Source organism: Pteronotus mesoamericanus, unplaced genomic scaffold (genome assembly GCF_021234165.1).
Source record: "Pteronotus mesoamericanus isolate MK-2021 breed Mesoamerican mustached bat unplaced genomic scaffold, CSHL_Meso_final scaffold_167, whole genome shotgun sequence".
In the NCBI taxonomy this organism is placed as follows: Eukaryota; Metazoa; Chordata; class Mammalia; order Chiroptera; family Mormoopidae; genus Pteronotus; species Pteronotus mesoamericanus.
The window spans coordinates 35370180-35387453 of record NW_026555308.1 but is presented as its reverse complement, the minus strand read 5'-3'; the positions used below and the strand labels follow the sequence as shown (position 1 = coordinate 35387453).

General features: G+C 42.6%; 1 protein-coding gene across 8 annotated transcripts in view; it reads right to left on the bottom strand.

Moving 5' to 3' along the window:
* The window catches only part of SEMA6A (semaphorin 6A), a 126223-nt gene that overhangs the window by 69015 nt on the left and 39934 nt on the right, over positions 1–17274 (bottom strand). The window lies entirely within an intron of this gene.

Genomic DNA, 17274 nt, shown 5'->3' with positions numbered 1-17274 from the left:
AAGTCCACCTCAGACTTGGCTCAGAGAGAAATAAAAACAACCTGCAAGTCTGTCCTTTGAGCTCTGAGTAACAGCCTAAAATAACAGTATCACCAATCACAGACGATTGGAACTTCAACTGAACCCTATACACTCTTATTGCTTTTTTGGTAACAAGTCTCAAGATCAGGATGTGAAAAACATTTCCTAGAACTAATCTTTTTGTATCAAGTTCTCTCTTGTTCCCTGCATGCCATTTTTCATTGCATTTCTTTCTCTTTCAATGAGATCTGATGATCTCCCAGTACCCTGAAAGCCAGAAATAGAGTTTAAATCCGACTATAAGCTTCTAATTTTGTACCAAGAGATGTAATATCATTTTAGGATCTGCTCCATAACAAAGCATGATATTGCTGACTGGTGCTTATCATCAGTAAAATACTGATAAACTCAGTGGATTATCTGTATGTATATCTAGACACATCCTGAACAAAAATGAGATGGAAGCACTATCTCTTGAATTTACACAATGTCCTTATGTTCTTTAGGAACTGTATTTCATTTATTAAAAGGGGGGGAGGCTACTTTATGTCCTGATGAACTAGATAAAAATTGCAAATCTATACATTTTAACCTACTTAAATTTATTATTGAATTTAGTAGCTTTTGCCAGGCTTTTCTGAAATTAATGGTATCTTTACTGGCTTTGTCTGTGTTGTTTACACAGAAGGAGCCCCTCATTCGGCCGGTTACCTGAGGCAGCATCAGTGTGCCCTGCAGTGGAGAGAGACTCTTCCCAGTCAGTTCAAACCTAGGGATCAGACTCCCTAAAATGTTCATTTGTTTTTAATGTGAAATCCTACCCCTGAAATTAATAACTATTTCCAAACATCCTGCAAGTATGCTTCCTTAAGGCCAATGAGAGTAAATTCCAGGAAATTATGGGTTTGTTTAAATATCTCTACCACTTAATGACTTGATTCCCTAAGTAGGTGACTTACAGGTCACTGTACAGAAACAGATTTAAAGACCCATTCGTAGAGATGATGCTGGTCAGCATCTGGATGAACTATTTGGGTGGTAGCAGTTGTTTTTAATTAAATCTGCCTCGTGTCTCTTTAGGTTTAAAAAGAAAACAAGATTCGCTTTTCTGTGTTCCTTCTAAATGTGGATGAGGCAAATTGGTTTTGGAAATACAGGTACACAATCCCTCATTTGCAATCACAAAAAAATAAAAGCAAACCCGAAAACGAAAACCTGACAAACAAAAGTTTTCTCTATGTATTTTGTCACAAAACTTGACCTGAACTGGCATAAGACCATTTATAATCTTTCTTTTTTTAATCCAACTCTTAGAATATTTATACACAACCCTTAGAATATTTACACATATTAATACATTTCCCTGCAAAAATATTAATGGGTCAGATTACTAGGTGCTGCCCCCACAGGGATATATGTCCCATGTTACTCTTCTAGAAATCTGCAAAATTTAGAACTCTGCAATGCATCTGTTCAAAGAAGAACCCACAGAACTTACTCCTTCGTCAACGAAGAGATTAAAAACAGGTTAACAGAAAAGGGGAAAGGAGAGCATCCAGAGCAGAATTCCCAGCACTGGTTTTCCTGAACTCAGGAGCTCTCTGATTATTCCACTGTATAGTGTGGGATTCTCATAGAATGAAAAACACGTAATCTGATTTTATTTTTTTAAATGTATGTCATATTATACTTGCAAGAATAATTCAGAGATTAGGAAGTGCTGACTGAGTCATCTAGTCTTAATTTCCTGTTTTGTGCTCATAATAATAGGGTTCAGGCTGCTGTCCATACCAGGGACTGACAAGAACATACTTCTACAAAATGAGGGATGCCCACCAAGCAGAGCTGATCTTGGTAGAGGTGGTCTCGAGCCTCTCGTGGGTGAGCAGTGACATCCAGCAACAGCACAGTGACTGCCCTACCCAGTGCAGCAACCCCAGCCTGAACGCACTTCATTCCCCCTCCTGTCTGACAGCCAACTACAGGTGGATCAGCGCCGCATCGCGCACCGCACCCCGCCAAGCTCTGTGTTAAATGTGTTGATGCCATAGGCTTTCTGTGCACTTGGTGGCAGTGGTTTTGCCAAAGGAAAGTCCATAATGTCTGCAGCCTATAACCTTTCTCTTCCTTGAGAAATGAGCCTGGGAGTGGTTTTTCCAGCCCCCATTCTCAGAGGGAATTGTTAGCTGGCAGTGCCTGCCCCCTGCTTTGTTACGCGAACCTGCCTTCAATTTTCAAATACCTGCAACTTTCTTTTCATGGTTAGCACCAGTACGTTGAAGGATCCATTAACAGAATGAAGAATTTGTATTTCAAGACTAGTTTGGAAAGGCAGCTGTTCCCTTGGGAGTGGCAGAGGAGGAAGGCATACTGCTCCCCGCCCCGCCCCCCCGCCCCCAGGGGCCTCGCCATGCCCTGTCTCCCTGCTCGCTTTCTGACAAAACGGACACGGGGCAGCAGGCACAATGGTAGTCAGTTCTGACTCTGAGATAAAATGGAGGCAAATGGCTAACAGCAGCAATCCAAATTATCTGATGGGAAAACAGCACATGGATATTGCCAATTAACCCCTGAATCTAAAAATAAATAAATAAATCGCAATTCCCCTAATTAATAGCATAGCAGACAATCACTGTAATTACAGTCTCTGCAAGAGAGACCAGAATCAGGAGGAAAAAGTGAAATTATCCAATAAGCTTGAGTGTGACGGGCAGAAACCAAATTAAAGTGCTGAGGGTCAAACGAGAGGCAATACGTTCAGAGAGAAAGTGAGTGTGAGACCCATGCCCAGGCAGCGGAGGTGCCCAGGCAGTTGGTCACCCCAGGAGGGCACAAAGATCCCTGCACACATGCACTCGCCCTTCTCAGGAAGGAAAAGGAGGCACAGAAAATGTATAAATGGCTCTGAAAGCTGCTCTTCGCCTGGTTACTGGAAAGCCCAGAGGGCCACCTGGGTCAGGTGGGCTTTCACGGGTAACGACGCAAAGGTCTGAGCAGTGAGATGGAAAAGCACGGCTGTGGAACACAGGGAGAGGGGATAAGGCATGAACTTCTTTTCGAACGGCACATCCCCTAGCGATATTCTTCCTGTTCAGTTAACATAGCTTCATTGCTCCAAAGAGTAAAAAAAGAAAAGTCATTCTGAACTGTTATGCAAGAATAAGCAGATGTGTTCTTCATACACCTATTTAATCAGCCTTTTCCGGCAACACTAAGACATGAAAGAAGGCTGAGACTTGTCCAGAATCTCCAATGAGGAGAGAACAAGATGCTGTAAGACACCTGAGCAAGATTATCCAAGCTTGGGCACTGCTTCACCATCTGAAAATGAGGGACCTAAGAACACCTTCTCCTCCCTCACACAAAAGGTGTATTTGAAGGTTAAGAGTTATTAGTACTTTTTCCATTTTTGGCAAGTAATTTTATTCAAAAGGACCACTGCTCTTGCACATCATGAGTTACTACTACTTTGATGTTTTGGCAGTTATCAGCAAGAACGTGAGACCTGAGAAAATTTCGTACAAGTATTTAAGCATCGAGAAACAACTTAAGTTTTATTATTCAGTAAAATAAGAAACTGTCTTTGTTAGTAGTTTGCCTTTACTCATTCACTCATCCATTCATTCACCCAACAAATGGTTGAGTCTAATCCGTGCAAGCAGGGCACTGTGTGCACGTGGGGCACTGTGCTAAGATAGTGCAGGATACTGGGGCTGTGGGCTTTGTCACAGGTTCTGTGGAGAGCCCCAGACCACCATGGGACATGGTGTATGAACAACTATTACGACAAAGTAGAAAGCAATGTAAACATCAAAGGAAATACTATAGGAGTTTAGAGGACTGAGAGATAACATCCAGATATTGATTCTACAACCCAAACACATGTCAGGTCTGTCTGCTTCTCCATGTGCTACCTGCTACCTATGATTGTCCAGTCCATCATCAGCATCTGCTTGGGTAACTGTGGTGGCTTCCTAATTAGTTTCCCTACTTCCACTTGGCCCTCATCCATTTAATCTTCCCAGAGAAGCTGATGGTCTTTTTAGAAACACAGGTCAGATCATGTCCTCTCTTGCAGAAAACTCTCTAGTGGCTTCTTACTGCACTTACAACAAAGTTGAAACCTGCTAACCTGGGTGCAAAATGTGCCACCGACTCCCTGCCCCATCTTGTTCCCATCCACCATTTCCCACTCTGCTCCAGACCCCCAGCCTGGCTTTCCTAAAACACACAGCTCTCATGCCTGCCTTGTGGACTTGCCTCTCCTTGGAATGATCTCCAGTTTGCATATAGCTGGCTCACTTCTGTCATTCAGAAAACAGTTAAAATGTCACTTCCGTGAACAGGCCTTCCCTGACCCACAAAGCAACCCAATGACCTTTTTTTTTTTCATCACTTTAGTCTCCATTTCTGAAATGGATTTGTCCCTTGTTGACATTTCCACATGCATATACTTGTTTGCTTTTGTCGGTCCCTCCCCTCCACTAGAATGTAAGCTTCCTATGGCCAAGTTTGTCTTGTTAATCACCGTATCTCCATGTTTTGGAACAAAGCTTACTACACAGTGAATTCCCAAGAAATACTGAATAATGAGTAAGTGCTACACCAAGAAAGAACATCAGAACAGTTTCTGACAAATCAGTTTTAAAACAAAGAAGAGTGGCTATGCAAAGCGGCAAGGATAGGCATTTTCAGATATTTGAAGAGAAACCTGGAAGACTGTCATGAGGGTAAAACTATGATCAATGGGCAGAACTATAAGGAGATAATTTCTGTTAAAAATAAGGAGGAACTTGCTAGTAGTCCCAGTAACACAAACATGGACTGGCCCACCTTATGGGGATGGGAGGCTGGATGAGTGCTGGGGTGGACAAAATATTGTCCATGGGAGTCAGACGCTGCATGTGGGGCTAAATGAGACTGTGTTTAAGGTTGCAGTGGAGAGCACGACTGCTTGTGATCGTGGATCCTCCGACAAGTCCTACCTCCCACACAGTGAGGAAACAACTGCTTAGTGGAGGAAACCAGAGATGGTCCAGCAAAATCCTGCTCTTGACTCAAGCTTTTGCGGGGAGTGGCCTGTGTGGCTCTATGGATGAAATAATGTGTCTGGAACCAGAGGACTGAAGAGAAAGGCCTAGGGCTTTCGCCGGGTCTCATTCACGGAGGATCCCAGTTTGACCGGCTTGGCTAGGTGATGGTCGGGAGCCAAAAAACATGTGCAAAAAGAGAGATGGTCATAACCAGATGAGCTCCAGAGATTTTTTAGAGTGGGAACGTACAGCATACACCCTGTCCTGCCTCTTCTCGCCTGTGCAAAGCTCAGAGAAGGTATTCAAATGTGGGAAACAAAGTTAAGCTCTGGTGTGTGGCCTTCCTGGCGATGAATGTCATCCACTGGCTTGTTTCTAAGGCCCAATTGCCAATGACATACAGACCCCAAGAGATGATTTAACTCTGCTCTTGTCTCAAATCCCTTCCCAGTGACTCATAACTTTATCCTGACACCAGAACAGCTGGGCCAGCCAGCTGGAGGAAAGACATGCAGATGTTGCTGGCTGGAGTTGGAGGGGGCTTTGGGGCCCTCGCCTGTGCAATCAGCTCAGAATGCCGCAGTGGGCTGCAGAGGGTGGGTGTTCCCCGCTTCGCAGACGAGACATGGGTGGGACGTGGGCTCTGTCCGGGACCATCTCTCATACTTCTGTCTTCGAGCACAGGGGGCTGTTGCTCCTCTTCTTACGCAACTCAGAGGAGTTTTATTTCTTTAGGGACTATCAACTCCTTGAGCCAGTCCACCTGGAAGAAGGTATGAGCAATAGTATTCTGGCCAGAACGTGCCACCCACCCAGGGTCTGGGCTTAAAACAGGTCTCAAATCAGAGAATGTGTAAAAACCTGAGGAGTTCTAGGAGGGAGGGAGGTGAGGAGCAAGAAAGAGATGCTCTTTGTTTCTGAGAAAAGGATTTAAAACATTGATTCTTTGATTATACACTCAAAACAAAATGAAATATAGACATGTAAAGATCTCATTAGAAATGGCTTGCTTAGGCAGCATCTTGTACATTGAAGGTACTTGTTTAATATTTGTTGGTTTTGATTCAAGTGGCTTTGAGTATTTTTAAGTACCAGCACATTGAGTCCTACCATGATTGTAAAACGGGCAATTGTTTTTAATGAATGTTAAAATACAAAGCAATACTGATTTTTCAAAAAGTATTGTGAATATTTCAAGCCTGTTATACAAGCAACTAGTAACACTGGTTGTCTCTGAGGGAGGAGGGCTGGAGGTCAGATGTAGGAAAGAAACTCACTTTTTATGTTGCACTCTTTTACGTTTTTTCCTTGCGCATGTGTTTAATTTTTGGAATAAAACAAAACTAGTTATTTTTTAAAAATCTGTGTCTCCAGAGACAAACCTGGAACACAGGCCTACTGATATCTGCCAATTCCCACGATTTCCCCAGGACCCTGTCCCTTTACAAGATGTCCAGCCAATGGTAATGTCCTGGAATATAGGATGAGAGTGAGGGAAGTCTGTAGACATTGCAGTGTCTCTAGTGATTAGTTTGTGATGCAGGCAGATATGTATGATAGCTGGTAATTTATACAATATTATAAACCCGCCTGTATGCCATATGAATGGCTGCCTAGTTTTTAGCTGTCAAATAAAAATGTAACAAACTCAGAAAGCCAGGGTGCAGCGAAGTCAAATACAAAGAAACAGATGAGCTCAAAGCAAATACCCTTCATATTTTTATTTTATTTTCCATAACCAAGATTCCAATGCTGTGCGTGAGAACTTCTTTTCCCGAACTGTTCACATGTTCATTTCTGGGTGGACGCCTGACGCCATGTTCTCTGGTGTCACTGCCCTTTCTGGGCCTCCCAAGGCAAAGGAAGGCCAAAGTCTGTCCCACTTTTTAGACGCTGAATGGCTATTCTTTTCTGGGATGGTCACCTTAGACTATCCCGGAATGACTACTCCCAGAGAAGAGGGGACAGTGACTGAGCTAGAGAGAAAACAAGACTATTGAAAAAGCAAAGAGGGCTGAGTGGAGCGGCACCTACTGTATTGGGACATGATGGATGGAAAGTATCCAGTAACTTTTTGTGGGAGGTGAACTACAAGTGAGTGTCTTCCTCTTTTTTCTTTTTTTTCACCCATTTATTCAACAAACACTGAGCTAGAAGCTGCGAGGGGGGCAAAGGCTCATCTCTTCCTTCCTCAGTTCCCCAGAGTCCACCTCAACCACTTGAAAGCTGCTTCTCTCACCAGCTGAGTCACAGTAGGTTCCTCTTCTTGGGGCTTAAAGTCTGTCACTGGGGTGGGAGACAGTAGTTTCTGATTCCAGTTTTAACTCCAACTTGAACCTTGGAGGCCAGTGCTGCCCATTGGAACACACGTGTTCTCTTTTCGTCACTCCACCAGTACAGGCTGCTCTGTCCATAGCTAAATGCAAAAATGTATCATATTGTGAGTATAAACTAGCGGTTTCCAGACTTGCCTGCACACTGGAATCGCCTGGAGAGCTTCAAAAATCAAGGATGCATGTGTCCACACCCAGACTTAAGCCCACCAGGTGATTCTTGTGAGCAGACAAGCTTGGGAACTGCTGATATAAACACAAGTAGTATCCAAATTACAATCCTAATCCCTCCCATTTCAATGTCTGCAGCTATAGCCAGGGATAATTAATCATGATTCAAAAAAACCTGTACTTGTGCCAGCTACATGGAGCGGCTTTTAAAACCTCGAAGTTTATTTTGTGCCCACCTACCCTCATGCCAAACCACTAACAAACTATAATTTAATCTCTTAAAAATTACAGGGAGCAATGCAGAAACTTCTTTCCTAGCATAGGGCTTGCAAAATATTTTTAATGTAAACACAGACAATAGGTATGTTGTGTTTTATGACAGAATTGAAATAAAGCAGACCAAATTAACCCACTGAGATGCTGCGGAGGACAGGCCATGTGAATACGGCGTTAGGAAGCCTGTCTCGCAGCTTTATCAAAACGGTTTTCTCCTCAACTGTGCTCTGGTAACCTGGGAAATATAAATTTTGATTACTGATTGCTGCATTGTTAGTAACTGCCTATACATCATCAGTAGCTGGTCACCAGTGTCAGCCCAGACTTAATTATCTCAGCTGAAGGGAAAGTAACCCCATGAAAGAACTGTTTTCCAATTAAAGCGGCACAGAATATGTGATTTGTCTCTCTGGTGATACCCAGTTCATAGTCCTTTTCATGCTATTAGTATTGTCTTCTTTTCCTCATTACAAGCTCAGAGTCGTGAATCTTGGGCTCCCTAACAAGAAACACATAAATATCAGGAGGGCAGCCGTCAGACTTTTTAAAAAAATCATGAACAGTCACCACCAAAAACACAACAGTAATTACTGAATTTCCAGTAGAAAATGCTGCAGCTAAGGTTAAAGACACCTTTCAATGTAACCATTTATTTTCACAGGTTCTTAACCTCCCATAGAATGACTGTGTGTGATTAAGTGTTCACACACACACACACACACACACACACACACACACACACACACCCCCCCCCCCACACACACACCTAACACACACTTAATTTTTAGAAGACCTTCTTTAGGGGTCAGGTATTCTCTGCTTTGTCTTAGCTATTGTTTCAATGACAAGGGAAACATTTTTCTACTAGTACAAGAAAAAAATGTTTTGAGTAAAGACCTAGGCAATTCTACCTCTTAACTCATCTTCCTTATCTTATTTGTTTTAACTGCTGTTAGTAAATTTGTCCCAACTGAATGTCTGCCCATTTGCCTATCTAGGCAATTCTTTATTTCAGGAGCAAGTACAAAAGTTTGTCTTCTCTGTGACTAAGTTGACCCTGGCCACTTTGTAAACACAGACTGTGAAGTCTGGATTGTTTCCAAAAATATTTACTGAGCATCTGCTCTGCCCTAGGCACTGAGGATTCCTTAGTGAACAAAAGAAGTCTCTGCTTTCATGTTTATATTCCAGTGGGTTTCCATCCCATTCCTGCCCTTAGTGGTCATAGGTTATTCAATTTATGCATTGTTCTCATTCTGAGAAGATGGCAACTGCAGTTTGGTGTTTAACCAAAATTTCATGGATGTCTAAATTACTCCTTTTTGGGGAAGGAGGGTTGTACTTTTTTATGACGCCATTTTAGGGCCATGTTGATATAAAAAGGAGAAACAGCCTCTGGTCACTGGTGTTGGCCATTGTCTACTTTGTTCCTATCTCTCTTCCCCACTCCACTGAAAACACTGCAAAGGGAGCGCCTTTCACTTCTGCTTCTTTTCAGCAATTTAAATTGAGCATTTATTAGTCTGTGTTGATGAGCAAGGCTCTATCTCAGGCACTAGGGCCGGAAGAAGGAGGAGGGGATGGCAGAGGTACGAGAACTCGGGGAGGAAGCAGCACTCTGGAACGGTTTTGGAATCTTCTCACCTAGCAGCCCCAGGTGAGCAGCCTGCCCACGCCTCTTGGTGGTCCTGCCTGCTGCCCAGGATGAGCAGTGCACACTAGGGTTTCAGCAAACCGCCCCTAACAGTAAGGTTGAGAATTTCTTACAAATTTCTCAGTCAGTTGAATTGGTGGAGTTTGCAAGAATGCCTCCTTCTGGATATTCTTTTGCTTTCTTCTCCTCTTCTGATCCTTCATACCTTGCACTCTTCTGCACTGGGCCAGGGTTCTTTCCGGCGCCATCCCCTACCACCTTGCCGCTCCTCTATGCGGTTCTTTTTTCTGCCTTCGGAATTCCCACTCTTCCCTTCAGACCCTGTGCAAACATCACCTCCTCAATGGGGTTTTCCCTGATTCCCACTGACAGTTAATCACTAATGTCTCATTTCTTCCACATGAAAGAGCTCTACCATAACAACCAAATTGGCATTATTTGTTTACTGATCTGCCCACACCACTCAACAGTGAACCTCGAAAACACTAACAAATGTTTGATGGATAAATAAATGGGTCAATGAAAGGAAAACTGAATATACAATCTTTATCCTCAGAGAATTTATAATTTATGGGAGAGACAGGTCAATAACAAACTGTAAAATAAAGTATGAATATATATGCACTATAAGAAAAATGCTACATATTCTCAGTTTTAATTTTTCCAGAAAGGGATAGATTTACTAACATAGTTCACTTCTAAATGGACTGGAGCCTTGAAACAGTTACTACAGATTGCACCAGACTTTCTTTTTAAAGGCCTTCGTGCTAGCTGGCCTCAGAAACTCTATTATGTATACACTCCCTGGTAATGCACAGCAGACTGACACAGCATTTGCTTTTGTGCTTGCAAATACAGGCTCTTAAAATATACATGAAATGTAAGACACTGGTATTCATATAGCATCATGAACACCTCCATAGTCTATGAAATCCCTGACCCAGTTACGTTCCAGAAAGCATTGCTTAAGTGCATGTAATGTCCAGCACATGGAAGAAATTGTTATCTCAAGAAAAGTAAATTTTGCATTCCCCAAGTTCTGTATTATTAGATCTGTGACCTTAATATTGCATTGGAGTAAATTTTTTATTCAATTATATGGACAATGAAATAAGAACTGAGAAAGATGTAGTTGGCCCAGATTCCCCTGGGTGTGAAGATGATATTTATTTTATCTACTTCTGACAATGAAGTTTAAATTGTTACTTAAAGCTCCTACCAGCAAAATATCAATTCAAACAGAGGTGAATTCTTTGCAGTCATACTTGGCTTTAAACATTTTGTCATCAGAACTAAGAATTGAACATTTCTTCCCTAAAAATGGGTGGAGTTGGTTCTCGCAAAATGCTGGATAAAGAAAATTGAATGTGGCCAAAAGACAATTATTGCCAAATTAAACAGATGGATTTGGGACTTGCTAAATAAAATAAAATAAACTGTTTCTAATGATTTAATGCAAGGAAATATATAGGCTTTTTAATTACATATAGGAAAATATTTCTTACCTAAGAGGTTTCAGAAAGTGATCTTTTATACCAAATAGGCTATGAAAAGTGACATTATAAATGAAGTTGGATAAAGAATCTTATTCATTTCCCTCCTAAGAGCTGATATTCTAGCTATGTGCCAGGACAAAGGGCTAGGTACCATATACTATTTCATGTGTCTTTCTTTGTCAAACCACTTGATTTTAATGAAGTCTAATTATTAGTCTTAAGGCAGAGTTTAACAGCATGACATGAAACTCAGAACTTTCAGTTAAAAGTCAACTCGGAGACCACAGAACCTTAGATAAGATTAAATTTTAACATCCAAACAGCTCTCAACTAACCTCTCTAACAGACTAAAGTCCAACTCAAGTGCCATTAATTTAATAACACTCAGATCTAAATACCACAAAGCAAAAGTTTATGAAAAATGAACAAAGAGGCAACTTAGAGAACCAAAAATGGGATGGGGGAAGGGAAATGCAGATTTTTCCTTAACAACTCCTTGCAGGATATAAGTTGCAGATACAATTTCCTTTAGGTCATGTCATTTAAGTGAATCTAGCTGTAAAGCAATGTACTCTCCAGCATCACTAGAGCTTAAATACCTCATCAACAAATATGTATCCCTTACTGCCAGCTTCCTTTTCCTTTCTTCATTTCCTTTCTTAACAATTGGATACTACTTTATGTGATTTACATAGTACACAATCTCTTTCTCATTTTCTAACTTCATCCTTTGAAACCAAAAAGTGAGTAACAAGCCTTCGTAAACTTCCTGCCACGATTCTGGCTTGCTTGCGAATGTGATGTGGATTTCTGGCAGGGCCCAGTTAAAGGAAAGCCACACCCCAGGGACCCCAGACCCTGCTGGCCAGCACCTCTTGCCCCACACCCCCATCCTCATTTATCTTTACAGTGCAGAGCTGACACTGTAGAAGCGGCTGATTACCAAGAAAGCCAGCTCAGGTAAATTAGCTTAATGAAAAAGATGACTTTGTATATGAGTATATCTTTGACTAGGCTCACATATCCACTCAGCTAATGAGCCTGCGATAGGATCCTGGCAGAGGTGTCATCATTCTGTCACTAAAAGCCTTTCCAAAGACTTGCGTCCTATCTTCCTTTCTGAAAACCAGGCAAAAGCTTAATAGCTGCCAAGCTTCCAAAATGCAAACAGCAGCAGTTGCCTATCTAAGTTGTGATTGATGGTACACAAAAATGCAGGCCTACTTCACAGATACTGTAGCCTGCAACAAATTAAGGACTGAACCTTTGCGTTGGGCTGATAGCCAGGGTGTTGTGGGGGCTGCTGCGGCTCTATAATTATATCCGGCCTGGTAATCATCCATTCTACCGCTGTGAGTGGCTGGTGCCCAGGGACTTTAATTTGACTGTGCCCCTCCACCAGATAATGCCTGACCCTGTGTCCCTTTGTGAAACGCACAGAAGGAGACAAATGAGGTTTTCTCTATGTTAAATTAACTAATGGATTCTGATTGTGAAACTGGCGTAATAAGCAGCCACAGCTCTGCCGTCCTGGGTGGACATGTGGACAATGTCTAAGGTGTTAGTAACCTCAGGTATTAAATCGGCAACAAAAACCAGAAAGAATCTGGCCACTGTGAATAAAGAACCTATTTAGTGTGAATAGTGATTAACCAAATACTTTATATTTCAACTGGTTATCTTGAGACAGAGCTAGGAGGCAGCTGTTGTGTAGTCTAAAACTATGGATTAAGTGAGCAATTTTAATCAGCATTTCCCCTTTTCTTTGAGTGCTATGTTTTGTTTCCCTAATCAGAACATGGTTATGATTCAATGTGGCTGCACAGACATCCATTTGAATTAACTGTTGTAAATCTTAAGTATCTTAGAATAAAAATAACTGCTGTTTACATTAGTTTCATTCTAATATAAAAAGGGACTGTTGCTCCCAGTAATTGGTAAAGGACATTATAATCTTTACAGTAGGGCGATTGTATACATTTCAATGTTAAGAGTTGTATGGACACTCCCTGTTACACATGGTCTTAATTTTTTATATGTATGTTTCTTTTATTCACTAAAATATTATGGGTTTCATTTTCACACGGCTGAAAAGATAAAGTTCATTCCCATGTTCCCATCAGAAGTCTGTGTGTTCCGGGAAGTTAAAAAATTATAATTCAGCTGTTCCATACTGTATTAAGACTGAAATTTGGCACCCCAGATGTGAATTGCTATCCAAAAAGCAACAGAATCTTTATTTTTTTTAAAGAGGAAAAAATATTTTACAAGTTTAACTTACTTTTTAAAAAAGATTCATACTTGAAAAAAAAATACAATTGCATGCAATTTTATTTAAAATCCTTTGGACTTCTGAAATTAAAAACACATATCAACCTAAATTTGTTATCTTTAAAAACAGGCTACTGAAAAATGCAAGACTTGTAGACTCTTTCTTAATCAGTGATCAAAAATACCTGCTTGCTTTTATTTTATGTGGTATATTTTCATAAGGGCTCCTGCTCCCTAAGAGTAATTTATTTTTGCAAAATTACAACATTTTATAGTGCGTTTATCATGCGTCAAGCTTACATCTAACTTTCTGTGTGTAATGACTCATTTAATCTTCACAACACATTGAAATACATCCTGTTATTAGCCCCATTTTACAGGTGAGGAGGTGTCCTAAGGTCACACACTAGTAAGTGGGGCAGCCTGGATTTGATCCCTGAGCAAGCTGGCTCCAACGCCCATGTGTGCTCTCTGATCATGGTCCTTTCCTGAATCTTAAATTCTCTAAACATTTAAGCAGTACCTGCATGCAGGACATTGTACTAGAGATTGTAGGGGGTGGGGGTGGAGTGTGAATGGGAAGGTCTGGGGTGAAGTAACAGAGTTTTTAAAAAAACCCCAACCAATTTCTGCCACAACTTTGTGAGCCAGATGGACATGACTCAATGACTCTAATGTGATATGCTAAACCCTGCCTTGTCCAGTTGGCCCTTCCAGTTGGGGGAACTGTAGGACCCGGAAGTTGGCGTCTCTGAAGCATTTGAGTCCCTCTGGACGGTGTAGCTGCATGCTCAGGCCCCATCTTCTTGTGTAAAGGCCCTTTTGTTCCACTGGAGTCATTTTCAAAGGCAACCCTTCTAAAAATACCCCAAAGCTGGTAAAAGCCCTCCCTCACCTATGTCACTGTGCTTGTTATTTTCCCGCAGACTCCAGGGGACATCAATAGTAATGCCTTCGGATGTGGTTGCTTTGAAACCCTGGCTCTTAGCACTCTGTCACACATAAGCCAATTGTTCAAGTGTCATTAGCCGAGGCCCAGACAGAGATGACAGGTGTAAACAGTTTATAATTTACAAAGTGCAGGATCGGGTTTCTCCATGCCCTGTGCCAGTAGCTCACAAACGCACCTTAGCTTGGCCCAGGGTGTGTGCACAGTACACATTCTTACAGAATTGTTTTCAAATAAATCCTGGAAGGCACCAGTTTGGTAACATTTTGGCCATTTGAATCCCTTTACTGTTCATTCACGCTATGCAAAGATGTTGGTTCATTTTGAAGTTAGCATTTCAAAATGCCCTGTACAACTAAATAATCACATGTGCCTTGGAATATTCTGAATGCACTGCCTTTCTGCTGTGTGCTGCAGAAAAGGCAGATTTCCTTCTTTGTTTCTTTTCTTTTCTTTTTTCCTCTTTTTAACCCGTGGTGCTGCTGTGCGAATCGAGATGGCAGGTCTGAGGCGGTTGGCCTTTGGGGAGGCCTGCTGTCGTTGCTCTGTGCACAGAGGTGGGATTCCTGACACCTTTTAAGTCTGTCCTATTTAGCTGCCTTCTGCATTTTTCAGTGCAGACATGTTTCAGTAAAACTTTGACTAACTGGAATACTTGGGGGAGGGAGACTCTGGTTGAATGATGTCCTGGTTAAACTGAAAGTTATTTAGGAAGCCCTTGTTATTGAAAATCTTTCCAAGGGACATCAGCCCATTTTTCTCTGGAGTGAGGCAGCACTGCTGGAGAAAAATTGTACCTAGCTGTTTGGAAGGGCTTTGAAACAAATTTAGCAAAGCTGCTAACTGCTCTTCAGTCCTTTCTCTTGCTTGAAAGCAGCCCTACTCTGTATTGATGAGGCAGCTACAATTCCAGACCCTTACTACTCTCTCCCTTCTCTAACAGAGGTCCAGCTTCTTACTAGGCAGATAAAACAAAGGCCGGGAGGCCATCAGCTCTCCCCTTTCCTTCCTCCGCCTCCAGGCTTCACTCCCTCCAGACTCCGCTCGCGTCCAAGGCCGACTGACCCCTTTTCACCGGTGCTCAAGATCATTCTCTCCACCTCCCCAGCGGGTGACCATCTCGTTGCCCCTTCTCTGACAGTTTCATTCACTCGCAATCCAGTGACATACCCATAAGCGTGTCTGTTTCTCTTCTCCAAACAAACCTTTCTCCTTCCCTCGAAGGCTAAGTCCTCCCTCATTACCAAACACCTTGCAGTTAGTGCAGCTACGACCTGCATTGACTTTTTAAACCTCCATCCACTCTGCAGCTATGTTCCCCTTCTCCTGTACGTCCACCCGCACTGCTCTCACAAAGGCCATCGATGATTAGCTACCGAAGCCGATGGCCTTGTCGATTCTTCCTAAACGCAGCTAAAATTCCTTACCTTCTTTCTGTCTCTGCTGCCACCACTGTTTTGCAGAACTTCTTGTGTGCAGAGCATAAACCAGATCCGGTCACTCCCCTTCACTGCTTCCCTGGGCACTTGGAGCAGAACGGTGACTTCCCTAAACTGGCCCACAGCCCTGCGGGGTCAGCTCTGTAGAGCCCTGCCCCTCTTTTACCACATTCCAGGGTCCCTAAAGACCCGAAAGCTCGGAGGTTCCCCCTAAGTAGACAGCACTTCCCCCTGACTTCCCCTGACTGGCTCCTCCTCCTCCTTCACCTGCAGATCTTAGTTCAAAGGTTACCTCCTAGAAGAGACCTGTGACCAACCATCTGCGTGCGTTCCTCACAGCCCCTTCTCACCACAAGGCTCTTTTTCATGGCGCCCTATTCTTCCCCTTCCTGCCAGTGACCATGAGCTGTAATGGCAAATCTACTTATACACCTACTGGTTGGATTATTGTTTGCCTCTCCTAGGCTGTGAGCCCTGTGAATTTTTGCATCATATCCTTTTTATTCACCAGTGGACACCCTATATCAAGCATGTAGTTACCGAACAATGGAATGAACAAATGAAGACTTTATATTTTTACAACAGAAGGTCTTTCTAGAAGGACTACAGAAACCTAACCAGAGATACAATCAATAAAGAACAAATAAAGAAATTCACCTTTTAAACTTTCTAGCACTTGAAATGCTGTCCTTATCTTTACATATTGTAAGTCAGGCCACTCAGCCTGGGGGAGAAAAGCCCTTAGCATAATATAAATATATGTCCTTTTATAAGGAAATGAGGGTCTAAAGAAAGCCACAGGCATCGTGTCAGGAGGAGGGATGGCCTGGCAGGAGGGTGGCCTGGTGCGGGACAGCACTGGCACCGCCGCGAGGAATGCAGAGTGAAAAGGAGAAGCAAGCCTCATAGTGGGGGGGTGATTTACCCAGCCAGGGCCACTAAGGTCGGACCAAGTAATAAGGTCAATGACCCGGTCAGAAAGGGAAGCTGAGGAGCAAGGGGTGCAGAAGTGTGAGCCTGCATAAACACAAAGTTGGCTTTACAACGCCTGGTTAGGGGAAGAAGACAGGAAGGTTTGGGTGGAGAGGACTAGAAATTGCAGTTATGGGCAAAAGGCACGGTGGCATAAGGAAGTTGTTGTGAGCATGTATGAATAAGCAGCAGGAGTTTCCTGATAGGCACGTCATCTTTGAATTTTGAACTATCAGGAACTGTAATCAAGGTAATATCACAGTTATACAGATCTGTTATCCAATCAGAAATGGAGGGTAACTGGGCTGATGATGCTTCGAGTATCAGACGGGAACATCAATCCCGGAAAGAAGGCTGCCATCAACCTGAGGGAGACAACGAGTAACAGCTTATCAGCTGGGGTTCAGCTGGAGCCAGGGAGCACCCCCATTTACGCTGATGTCCTGTTCCTGCCAGGGTGCTGGCGCTGGGCTGAGGGGGAAGATGGAATTATGCAGCCCCCTTCAACAAGTGTTTTAGTTTTGCACAGCTGTTTAGTTTTTAAGCATTTTTAAGAACACTAAGAAAAAGTTTAATGCCCACCCTCAAGTAACTCCATCAACTCCATCCCAGCTTCCCAAAAGCAAATCATTTCAGATAAAGATGGCCGCCTGGCTTTT